This window comes from Danaus plexippus, chromosome 20, assembly GCF_018135715.1.
Source record: "Danaus plexippus chromosome 20, MEX_DaPlex, whole genome shotgun sequence".
Classification (NCBI taxonomy): domain Eukaryota; kingdom Metazoa; phylum Arthropoda; class Insecta; order Lepidoptera; family Nymphalidae; genus Danaus; species Danaus plexippus.
Genome location: NC_083550.1, coordinates 4,226,969 through 4,240,793, shown reverse-complemented (window position 1 = coordinate 4,240,793; position 13,825 = coordinate 4,226,969). Strand labels below are relative to the sequence as shown.

Genomic DNA, 13,825 nt, shown 5'->3' with positions numbered 1-13,825 from the left:
ATAATGATGACACGACCACTTACTGTTTATAATAATTACATCACTGAGTATTTTATACCTTTGCAAAGTCGTCTATAATTTCAAGAGAGGGTAATTAGCGGATCGAGCGGTGCGCGACAGATTACTATGACCATTTTTCTGCAAGGTTAAAAAACGACTGACAGGACGGATTTGAAATCTAGTAGTAGAAATATGTTGAATATATTTGTGATTGTATATGTATAATTACAAAAACCAATAATTAAAGTTCTTATTTTAGTTACATAACAAACATAATAATAAAAAAAAAAATATCTTCTTATGGCACATAAAGAAAAAATTTTCGATAAAATAACCAAAACGAAACGATATTCATAAATAATACAAACGAAGTATACTCGTATTACAGCACCTTACGTTACTAATTACTTTAAATACGAACTATTGCTATAAATGAATATAAAAGAAATCTTTATTTCATTGATTATCGAAAATATTATACCTACCCTTTTATATTCAACTATTTTATATTACACGTTTTTAGATAAGAAATATTGCAACATATTTAAGTAAAATTTATTTTATTACAGAGACTGCTTATTCGTTTTCTAAATCATGCCATATTCGAGAAAATTTATTGTGTGTCTTTATATTTTAGTACCTACTTAAACAATGTTTTTTTTTATTTCTTAATATTTGTATATAAGCACATTGACAGAAATAAATAATTTAAAGCTGAGAATATCAAAATTTTATTGTTATATATTTTTATGTTAACGTACTATTTATAATATGTGACAATAACAGTTATCGCCGTCGATATTGAAATTTAAAACAATAGCAGCTTCACATAAACACAAAAAATATTTCTTCAATATACCGTGTTTTTAAATTGTGTTTTATTTTACGATATAAAGAAAGCCATTTTTATGATTTTAAGCCGATTTAAGCAGGAAATAAAACAACTAGAAATCATCCTCACTAAACAGTTTAGCTTCTTAGCTAAACACTCGAGTGTCCATTCATTGCGTTGCTCCAAGGAGCACATAGTAGACATCCAAATATGACGAGTTTTTGATGTGGTGAAAGTGTTTGACAAAGTCTGGCACAACGACTTTATTGTTGGGCTTGTTGAGTTTGAGCTGTTCGAACGAAAGGCATCAGAAAGGCTCGTGCTCACCATACGGTTCTACTTTTCGCTATCGAGTGGAGAGCATCCTCCCCTGTCCCCAGCCCATAAAGACGGAGTCATTCAGAACTCAGTCTTATGGCGTTATGATTGTAGTGTGTAAAGTTCATTTCATAGAACAATAAAATCTCGTTATAGCAAAAGGTAAAGTCCTAGACTATCTAAGTCATTAATTTGTCTTATAACACGAGTGATACAAATAATGTTTACCAATAGATATCAGATAACAAACTTATCAGATCTCTTACGTATCTCACATCAGCATTTATAAAATTTATTGAAATTGATATACTATTTTTCCACTGGAATTTCTAAAGTCTGTGTTTTTTTTATAAATTATAATCACAACCTATTTGAGAAAAATTTATATGTGTACGTCCACTTAAACTTATAATCATATATAATTAAGCGTTTTGTTTTGTTATATTTTTTTCCATCTAGTAATAAAGAGTGTATAATGAAATGTATAAAAGGGGAATTTAATTCAATGAACATAATTTTAAAACACACTGCATTCATTTTTGTTCTATTAATTTAAATATAAATGAGATGCATTCGTAATGAACATTAAAAATGAGTCTTCGCCTAGCCATTCATAAAACGCGAGTCTCTTCTATTGAATAACTTTTCATGGAATAAGTTTTATGTGGTGAATGAACAGATCTGTTCCTGTGGCCTAAAACACTAGACCGACCGAGCTTTAGTTATCTTTGTAATCCGATGTTAATTGAAATTAAAATCAAAGGTTTATAAAATATATATAAATACATACATACAATGAAACAATAATACGGTTTAAAGTTTCAAGAAACGTCTTATACACGAATTTTCATCCTGTGTTTTTTAAAATTTTATTATTTTTTTAAGTAACTACTTGGGTAGACGTAAATTATCTTCCCCATGTTTTAAGATAGAACATAAACGAGTAACCTTATGCCAATAAATAATCTACTCTAATTTGTGAGTATAAAAATAATTCTATAATTCATTTTTGTATTCAGTAATAGACAGTTTTAATTTATTACGCGAGGGACGACATTTTCGATATGTGATAATCGGAATTAATAGGTACATATTATTTTAAAAGCCAAAGTTTATTATATTAATAATAAATTTTTGTGTAAACAAATTTTATTAAATTTTAACTTGCTTTACATAAAATTCACTACTAACCTAAATAGAGGATTATTTCCTTTCAAGTGAACTAACCGGCTTTGTCGGCGAAATGCAACTTTACCCAAAGAAAATATCTCCAATGTACATAACAGCCGAGGCTGGCATATTACCTACTTAACTCCATAATAATGGCATTCGCGGTACAACGAGGATTATAAAATGACACCACAAAATTTCACTCCAACTTGAAAATGAACCTTCTTTTTATGATACACGGTCGAAATTCCTTTTATAATACTCTTCCAGGTTAGTGTTTCTGATCCTGTATTCACCTGGAACATTTCCAAACGTTCTAAATCCGCTGTGGTAAGTGCGCTTAGACGATATCAGTAATAATGCAAACTCATTAATATCTAAATATATTGATGAGTGAATTGTTTATACATAGATCAATGAAAACCCTTATTTCTCTTTATTATAGTATTGAGATTAAATAACGAATTTGTATACTTTCTGCTACTCCAAATTTGCAATTTATTAATAAACTCCTACGCGTCATTGAATACGGCTTAAAAAGGCAAAAATATTTTTCGCCATTCTAATGTTTATTTAATGCCAATACCAAGCCAATCCTTCACAATAAATACTTGCATTTAATATGTTTTTTTTTTTTATAATATAAAACTTTATGAATTAATTATTAATTTTTACATAATATAAAAACAGTACATATTAAATAATTCAACTCTTATTAAATTGAGACGTTATTTTTTTCCTTGCTATTTTTTAATTTACAATTTATTTGCTTTCGAATTGTTAGAAATGTATCTGTTAAGTAGGGTTACGGTTTATACTGTCCTCCTGCAATTTGTAAGTGTCAGTACAAGTTACTTGCTGTGTACTCGGAAAAGAGAAAAGCCTGTCACTACCGCAGTCGGACTTACAACCTCATTACAGCGATTTAAAGATTTTTATTCTTTAAATATCACAATACTTACAACAGTTCAAACTATATAATAGAATATTTATTTTATTTAAATATTATTCATACTTAAAATAGTTTTTGTGAAGTGCGTCTGTCGCATTGTTATAAAGGTAACCAAAATAGTAAACAAAGACTTGCTCACAATAATCTAATTACTTTTTTCTCGACTGTCATTCTTATTAAATTAAATACAAACTTTATAACACTGTTTTATTTATGAACCGACTGAATATCTAACGGTCAAATGTTCGCTTAAGATATATCTTATATAAGAATACGATATAATTGTACTCTGATTCAAAAATCTTTGAATCTTTACAAAAACGTTTTATATATATATATATATATATATATATATATATATGTATATATAAGTTTAGATGCTTCTCTGATATGTTAAATTTAAGCATATATTAAAGTTAATAAAGAAGTTGTCTTAAATAAATATGTAGCTACTTTAAAATTCTTCATGCTTAAGTTTTAAGTATATCCATAGCCTTTGTTACCTCAATTTTCAATGTAATTTTAATTTTGTAATAAAAATTTCAAGAAACCACACTTTCTTATATGTATTTAAATCCCTTTTTTTAAATACGGCCCAAATGATTGTAGGGTAAATTTCAAAATCACGGCATCATTCCTGACATTATGCTGTTTAAATTCATCTGTACATACGTTGTGGGATAAATAATTTTTATATAAAACATTTTTTTACGTATAAATATAAAACATCGTATTCACAATTTTTTAAAAGCAGAGAAAAAAGGTTAATAATGCCAATTTAATAATTGGCCTCCACGTCCGTCCTTCAATTAAGAACGAATTTACTTATTCGTACTCCGATCATTGTACTTTCAAGGCTTCCAGAGATACAAATATTATTACTAGGAATTGCAAGTGTCTAAAAGCTGACAGCTATTATAACGTCCGTACACATAAATCAGACTGTTATTTGTACCATTTATGATATCTAATGTCATCTACAACTACGAATTACCAACCAATTTCATGAATTTACAATTATAATATTAGATTAAACTAATCTTAATATAGATAGTATTGTGAAATAGTTATTAGTCATGATTATAACGATATTGTGCTTATATTATTAAATTATATTACGATTTTTTAATACTATTTTGTACCATTAATCTTATGTTTATGTAAAATGTTTTGATAAAAATGATAATTTACTTCTAGTGATATATTATATAGTATGTCTTATTATATGTTGTTATAAAGTTAGATGGTATATTATCTTATTTTTTTGAATTCTTGAACTTTCCTAACGTCCAGTTATTTCGTTAACAAAATTTAATTACTATAGTCATTCTTTTTTCCGATTTAAAAGTTATTAGTAACGAATATCATAAAATTTATATTATTATAAAATATGAAATTCTAAACTACAATATTTTAATTCTTACGTTACTACACTCGCGTAGTGCAGGAACCAATGGTCATTATAACCGTAACGGCTATTTCTCTTTCCGAACACGATCATTAGATAAAGATTGTATCGTAATAAAAATTTTAAAGACAGGATTTTATACACAGTATCCTTTACAACGCATTTTTATAATTAGTAAAACAAATGTACTATTTCAAAACAAAGTGTCTGAGATCTACTGAAGCCAAATACGTCATGACTCCATGTTTAATGAGTCTATGTTTCAATAATTCATTATTACTTATAGACGAAATATCTCTTCTAAAAGACTCCATTTTTGAATCATAATTTAACCAGTCAAATTCATATCCGTCTACAACACGACTATATACAAACATATATTTTGCGTCACCAGCACTTTGAAACACTTAACAATTAAGTACTGTGCTCGATCTTAGAAGTTTTATTATACTTACGTGTAATAATAATAATTTTGGTTGATTTTAATTAAAAAAATATGAAATCAGAAATAGTGGGTTAAAATTAAAGCAGGTCAATTGAAGCTTAAAAGCAATTTATATAATATTTTCTATTTATGTAAATAAATTATCTTATTTTTAAATAACAGTTACATTTATGAAATCACTTTGATGTTATCTCCCCACCATGGTGTCTGTTTATGGGATTAATTACGATTTACTCATATTTATTTTCGACAAGTAATAATTTAATATGTGTATATATTTAAATATGTTTTGTAATGGAAAGTTGAATGAATGGTGGTATTATCTGTACGAATGAATTTAATGGGCAACTTAAACATTCAGGTAGATACGCAAAACTGCTAATATACCAGAATAATTAATATAATTTCGTTTTTATCTATGAATAATTAAATTCAGAGCACTTAATTATATTAAAATCTAAGGATTTATAAGCAAGATTGGATATAATAATTCTTTAGAAATGGAAAATCTTAATATGGAAATAAAAATTCCTTTCTTAAAACAAACACTAAGATGTTTTTAGGCGTCTCTTAAACAGTTAAGGAAATGCATATATGTGTAATGAATTCTTCATCTTATAGAGTCATATAGCCGTTATATGATTTTGAAAATAAAATGTTCATTTTATTTTTTTCCCAGACTCTAAGATAAGTTTATTTCCTCTCTATTATAAATACTATCACCGTTTCCGTAATCTTTTTTACATAATTTTAATTTTTTTATTCATAGAGATGTAAAAGAATATAAATCGTGTTAAAATAATTCATATATGATTAAAAACGTCACGCTTGCTACATGAACAAGTCGTGCCGCTGTCCCGTCAAAGTCGTATTTACGTCTACTGTGTGGTGACACCGTTAATCTGCGTTGCATAAAATTTTAAATACATTGTATAAATTTTACAATTATAAACATAAATTATAAAAAAGACTATTTTTTTTTTACAAATAAGAAAAACTGTGAATTAGTTAAGATTATTACAGAGAACGTTATTAATTAATTTCACTGCTCAGTCCAAAGTACAAATTCGCATAAAGAAAATTGATGTCGTGAGTTAAATGTGGAATTTAAAATTTAAAAGAATATTTTATATCTAATTGTATCACTTTTAAAATTTTATTTAAAGCATGAAACAAAAAAAAATACGAAAAACCCACGGACGAATATCTTAACAGTCATAAAGTAAAATACACTATCCTTACTAAAATGTAGGAACTAAACTTCGATGTAAGCTCACACGGAGGTTAAATTCGGTGATAGAGTGTCTCTTCGCAACCCTAAAAGTCCTAAGTTCAAATCCCATTATCCAAGTGTTGTTGTTTTTTCAATATTTTTATTTTTTGTCCCGTTAAAACTAAAAAAAATAATATGTATGTAGATTTTCAATTATATTTCGTTTTATAGTAATTTATTAGCATTACAAGCAATTATATTATACTAACAATATGGATTAAAATGAACAACAATAATTAAAACCAAACTATGAAATTCAAAAACTTGTACTTATTTAATTGGTAATATTTTTTTTGTGGCTTACATATGTCACCACCGTGTGTTTTAAGTTTCAAAGTGTGTAAAGCTGTGAAGGAAAATGAAAACTCCCTTTTCATAGCATACTTTCAGCAAGCCAAAATTAAAATGTTCTTTCTGAGTATACAACACAGCACTACAATAATATTTGGAGTCTGTTTTCAAATACGTAATACATGGAAAGTAAGATGCTTTTTGCAATGGGTGTGAATTATTAGTACTATGATTTATGGTTTAATTAAGTAAAACCATTATGTACTAATTAAGGTTTAATACTGAAATTTAATGCGCCATTAATTTAAGTCTAAACCTGGTTTAGCTCACGCAAGAATTATGTTAAAAATGGGTTCGTATATAAGGTTTTTGATAATAGACATAGTTCAGGAAAGAGATGGTGTCAGTGATTTACTCAGTTCTATATCATTTTATTCTTTAAATTTAATATATTATTATAAAATCTTAAAGTATCTCTTACTGCTCTCAACTGATGTCTATAAAATTAAATTTTTGAAAAAAAAAACTACAGACATTATATTACATTGTATTTAAAACGCAAAGTTATTGTATTTACAATATAAAGTTATTTTGTGCCTCATATTTTTCATGAAGGAGTGTTACTGGAAGACCGAAAGCTACTTACGGTTTTAGTTTTCCGTATCTAAAAATGTTTACGAGGTATTGGACCTTGTCGCGGAGAATGTTTATTGTTTGATTATATCGATACAGTTGGAACGGACACAGAGAAGCATTTACAATGAAATAAAGAACCGATTCGAGAATAAATTAATATTTTAATAGAAAATACAGAATGCAAACATTGAAACGAGCAGGGTTCGCAATTGCAACTTCCGGAAAATTGGGTTTCAGTTAGGTTTTTGAGTTATTATCTCACACGGCCAGACTGATAAGACCTTCACTCTGGGGGAATCTATTCTGGAAAATACGCTGGAGCCGCTGCAGTTAGGTTCCTCTGTCTTAATCATTAATTTAAATTTGAAAAGGCAAATAAAAATCTGTTTTCTAACTTCTATCCCAAATAACTACCCTTTGAATTCTGGAATTTCATTGCGTTGGCTTACTGATATTCAAATTTACAACTATTACTTTTACGTTAAAGTTGTTGATATTTTTTTTGTACTTATTTATTTCGCAATGTAATGATATTGTTAACACGAGTATAAAAAAAAAAATTAACAAGAATAATAAAGAAACGTTTTGACAGTTAAGTTATGAAATGAAGATCGCTTTTAATTTTTATTCACTACTAACTGAAAACATAGGATTACTCCCTTTCAAGTGAACCAACCGGCTTTGTCAACGAAATGTAACTAGCCGGACAAAATATCTCAAATGTCTAAAGCAGCCGAAACTGGCAGACCCACTTAATTTTCTAATAATTGCATTCGCTATACAAAGAGGGTTATAAAACGGAGGGCCACAAACTTTCTCTACCACCTGAAAATGGGTCTGAGTTTTATGATACAGGTCTGAAGTTTCTTTTATAATACTCTTTCAGATTAGTATTTCAGATCCCCTATTCACCTGGAAAATTACAAAATGTTCAAAATCCATTGTGGTAAACGCCCCAGACGATATGAGCAATAATAAATTTTTAAGTGTACTCTATTGTATTCGTGTTAACAATGTAGCTCGCGAATATAAAAATATTAAATTTATCTCTAATAACTATAAGGCATAACGAGGCTAAGAGTACTTATTCAACAAGAACCTTTTTTATATTATAAAACAATATCATAACATAAGATTGCTTGTACTGATACATATGCTTGTACATATACCTACTTGACTTTTAGTAGACTTAGCTTAATTAGAGTCTTTTACTAAAACTCTTGAAACAACAAAAATATTAAGGCCTTTTATATGAATAAAGTAGTGAAATATTGTGTACTATGTTTCCGTTTTATGCTCTGTTCGTAGCATGGTACAATTAAATTGATATTTCTAAATTAAAAAAATATCACATCTCTAACATTAATTCAGATTTGATGTCTTTTGTTTGTTTAAACTAACCGAAAACCATAACACAGAAGAGTGTATTTTTGTTTTAGAATAAAGTTAAAAATGTGTATAAATACTCTTAAGCTATCATCCCACAATTTGTAAAAGTCAGTTCAAGTTACTGGCTGTAACTCGGGAAAGAGAAAAATCTGTCAATACCGCGTTCGGACTTACAAGCTCATTATAACGATCTCCAGATGAATAAAGGGTATATTTTCCAAGAAATATTTTTCATAAATATATATCTGTTATAGAAAATAAACATCATAAATACATCATTTGAAAGAGAGTAAAAATGTTATGAAGACCCAGTATCGTGTTAAGCTAATAATAAATACGACGAGATTATATAACAAAGAGATCTCGACCAGGTCGTTATGAGTTGTTGCTACGTTTTTCAATCTTATGAAATTTAATAGTAACTTCACACACTAGTTTTTTAATTAACTGGCTGCGATTTTGAAAGTTAAGTTTTTTTTTTTCGAGATACATTCCTATGTATGTATGTATATCTATATTTAAATATTCTTATATATGTATATTTCAGTAGTAGTTCGTTTAAAAAAAATGTTACTTATTAAAAATGTGAAACATTTTAACGTTTTTTTTTTATGAAATTAAAATTTATTTTAAATCAGAATAGAAAAAAAAATAGGAATAATAAAAACTCACCTATAGTTATAATTTTACGTGAAGCAATATAATAACAATTTTTTATTATTTTAATTCTACGTCAGTTTTAATCTATAATATAAAAGATAGTGTGTTATAGCGCTCAACCATTGTAGGTTCGAGAGCGTGGCAGAGTCTGCTCAAAAATGGGCAGAATCACAAAAAATTCTTGCTTAGTGATTTTAAAAAACCAATATAAAACTCATAATAAAAAGCTTAAATTATTAGAACTGGTATATGTGAACTTGGCAATTCTTATTTTATAGTTTATCCAAATTTTATTTCTTTTACGAGGTCATAAAAGTAGTAGAAATATATATTTTTTTCAATTTTCAATTTTCTATTTACTCTACTCAGTTCCATTATAATCATATTTATTTTTGGCTTACATTCATAGCACAAACATTGCACTTGTTCCATAATGTTATATCACCTATAGTCTATATCACCGATAGACTATAACAACAACCTACCATTTTCATGAATTTACAATAATGTTAAACTAATCTAAATATATATAGTATTATAAAACAGATATTAGTCTTAATCACTATTAGTCATGATTATTTTATCATTGTATTTGTAAATGCTTTAAATTATTAAAAACGAAATTTTATAATATTTATTGTATTGTATGTTGTATACACATTTATACAATCTAGATTTTAATTTATTTCTAACGTTGTTTGTGACGTTGTGCCTTTTTAAACATTAAAAATATAAGTGCTCAGTAACTTTTTATTGTTTCCCGGGTAATTGTTTTATCATTATGTTCAACTTTCCTTGCAAAGGGAATCGTGAAAACTCTTCTAATGATATGGATCAGTACTTTAATTATCTATAGCTCAAGTACTTTCTAAAGCAATGTGTGATAAACGTTAAAAATTATAAAAAGTTAGTGATTTTGCAATTCAAATTCCATTCTGTTCACATTCACGTAGTTCTGATGGCAATAGGAAATTTCCTCAACCGTACACGAACGGGAAATAAATGATCTAAACACTTAGGGTTTTTTTTATTCAATACATTGTCAGTATGACATGTTTGTCATGATTCACATGACAACAATATAGATGAGATCAAAAAAGAATAATGCTACTTCATATATTTTTTCATTTATCTCTCATTTAACATCTTTCAGTTACTTACACTCTTACTTATTTGTTACAATACAAGCAAGCTTGGTAACAAAACTTTGATATCAGTACTAATGTTAAGTACCTCTTTAGCGTTAGCATCGGAACATTAAATACAGATAGTCTAATCTCTATATAAACATTCTACTAGAAGAGTTTTTTAGATCTAAACAAGTAAGTAACTGACTAGATTATAACTTTTATATATCCAAAAGGTGGCAATCGTCTACATGAAATTGAAGCATTATTCAAAAGAAATCAAATGTAGAATTTCCAGGGATAGCATATATAAAAGCAGGAAATTCGTTATACTGACTTGTAGTTCTACATTCACTGCTCGTTAATAGGGAGCAGGTGCCCGACTTGATAGTCGGATGACCCAACAGGAGTACCGATATTCCTATCATAACAAAATTATGATGTTCGTTGAAGGTACCTAAAATCACAGCCCTGATACTTGGATATCACGGGAATGTACAGTTTTTAGCCCGCTAGACGTGACAATAAACAACCACTTCCATTTCACTACTACGGCACCTGTAAATACATTTATATTAACAATAGTGTATTTGTATAAAGGATAATAACTTTTCTCCCCGACATTTATATATCTCCTCTAGGAGCAGAAATTAAGAATGATAACAGCTTGCCGTTTAAGAAAGGTAGTGAACAGTTTTAAAAAAATGATGAAGATTCTCAATTTTACAGTAATTTTCACAGTTGAAGCCAATATCACACTTCGACATTTTAAACTTTTCTCAAACGAACAATTTTCCCCTGAACAGGGGAGAAAATGAAACTGTAACTTCTTTTAAAATTCTAGTTCTAATTCTAGTTCTAGTCCGAAACCGCAATCATAAGGTAAATTTTTGTCGAGACTCACTCTAAAGCACTGCCAACACTTAGTGACTTTTTTCCAAAATTTTGACGGTTTACGTTCGATACCCGAAACATAAGTTAGAGCCCAGCAAAACACCTTATTCTTAAATGTCTTTAAGATTTTCCAATGCCAATAAGCAATCAAAGTCATTCAAAATGGAGAAAGGCTGGCACAGAATTTAGAATGATAAAAAAAAGGAGGATAAAAAACGACAGTCAATTCAGACAAAACACAATTCAGACAAAACGCTTTTCATAAAACGATTTTTTTTCTATTACTGGAAGATAGTTCTACTACTCCTTGCATAATTACCAATTATCGGATCTCATATACATGAAAACTGAATAAAAAGAAGTATATTCATTAAATTTTATCTAAATCTTTTAGTATCATCTAATCTACTCAAAGAATATCGTAGAGAAGCAGATTCTTCCAATATCAGTGTTGGACCATTTTGAAACGTATATCCTTATTAATAAAGTTTTGAATCTCTAGTTTCACTTTTATGGTATATATACCTACAACTATAGTAGTAATGTTTATTTATTTATCGTATCAAGTGCAATTTAAGTACTTTAATATTATTGTCGTGGAAATCTCTACTAATATGATTGAATGACGAATTTACAGACCAATATGAAGTCAAAAAAGATAACTAATCGGAATGGATATAGGAATGTCTAATATTTCTTTCTCAACACTAACAATTCCTGTAGCTAATCGCTAACTTTCCTGTATGGCGACACGATTAATTGATATATTATAAAATGCATAGTACATTTGTTCTGAAATTTTACAAATTTTTTAACTAAGTTGCCTTTATAAACTGTCTAAAAAAGCAGAAACAGCCTTTATTTAATACAAGATAGAGCATATTCATGAATTTTGACAAGAAAATTACGGTTTTATTTCCTATTTTATATACCACGTTTTTGTTAACAATACAATAATTACCTACAACAGAATGCATTTATACAAGACACAACGTCTGTGAATTAGTTAAGGTTGTTACAGAGAGCGTTATTAATTAATTTCACTGCTCAGTCCAGAGTACAAATTGCATGAAGAAGATTGCTGTTTACCAGAGAATGTTGTAGGTTAAATGGGTAAATTTGAAATGTAAAACAGATAGATGATTACGTTAAAATTTTGTGTTTTAAATATTATTTAATGTAGAAAAACAAAGACACTTTAATAACTCTGATGATACAGATTTATGACGATATGTAATAACGGAATAAATGTGTGTTCAAAATAATCTAAGATCATTAATATTAACAATCATGCAGTAAAACGCTTGTTAAAATACAGAAGCGAAATTCGTTTAGGGTTCTCACGGGGGGTGTAACTCAGTGGTAGAGTGTCTGCTTCGCATGCTGAAAGTCCTGGGTTCAAGTCCCAGCACCTCCAAATCATTATCTTTTTCAATTTTTATTATTTTCTCTTCTTTTCTTTCTTTTTTCCATCATTAATCAATTAATAATGTTACTGAAATATAACGGTACTTCGTTAGATATTCTATATCTAACTTTATCTCGCGAAGCAAAGGTTTTAAGTAAATTTAACGTTATCTAAGTTTTTATTAAGAAAAATGTATGTAAGACAATAATTTAGTCGATATATTTTCGTGACAATAACTATTTTCTGCTATTAACATAAGGCAAAAGTGGATAATACTAATATGGAGGCAGTGGTGGAGAAAAATTTTCTAAATATATACCTGAAATACATTAAGGCGTATTTTATTTTAACGATTTATATCAATGTATAATGTTTTTAAAATCAAAAATTTTTTAACGTAAATGATTGAATTGTTATTGAAGATTTATTGATTGTGTTATTTTTCTTTTTTTTCAGCGTACAGTATACACGTAGATGGAAAAAGAATAAGCCCGAAACGGAATAAATAAAAAACTATCACCATATTCATTTTGTAAAAACATTTTTTCTTCTTTTTTTTTTAAATAGTAGAAAAAATATTTTCGGTCGTAACATTTGTCACCGCAGTGTATTTTAAGTGTCAAAGTGAAAATACTGAAAGGTCGTAATCAAAATGAAAAGCTTTCTGTACATAGCATATTTTCAAGCAAGCTGAAATTAAAACCATAATTTCGAATTTTTATAGGAATAAATTAATATGAAATAGATTCATACATATTATATTACTGACAGGAATTTATGAGACTACTATCAAAATAATGTCGAAGTATATGAATAATTTAACTTGTCATAAGAAAAGTGTGATCTAAGGTTTAATTAACTATTAAGTAACAGCTACTGGAACTATTGAGCTAGAACATGGGAATATATGCAGATAGAACTCATATTTTTAATTCATTACTTCCTTATAACTTCATAAGTGGACCTCTGACCACATTGGATGAAACGAGTTAAATCAATCAACAAAAAGTATTATAGGCTTA

The 13,825-nt window shown here is 28.0% G+C and overlaps 1 non-coding gene across 1 annotated transcript; it reads left to right on the top strand.

The window, feature by feature from the left end:
- The first annotated feature begins 12,740 nt into the window (after positions 1-12,740).
- Positions 12,741-12,812, top strand: Trnaa-cgc (transfer RNA alanine (anticodon CGC)). Its single transcript has one exon. It is a non-coding gene; the product is annotated as a tRNA-Ala (tRNA).
- The last annotated feature ends 1,013 nt before the right edge of the window (positions 12,813-13,825 follow it).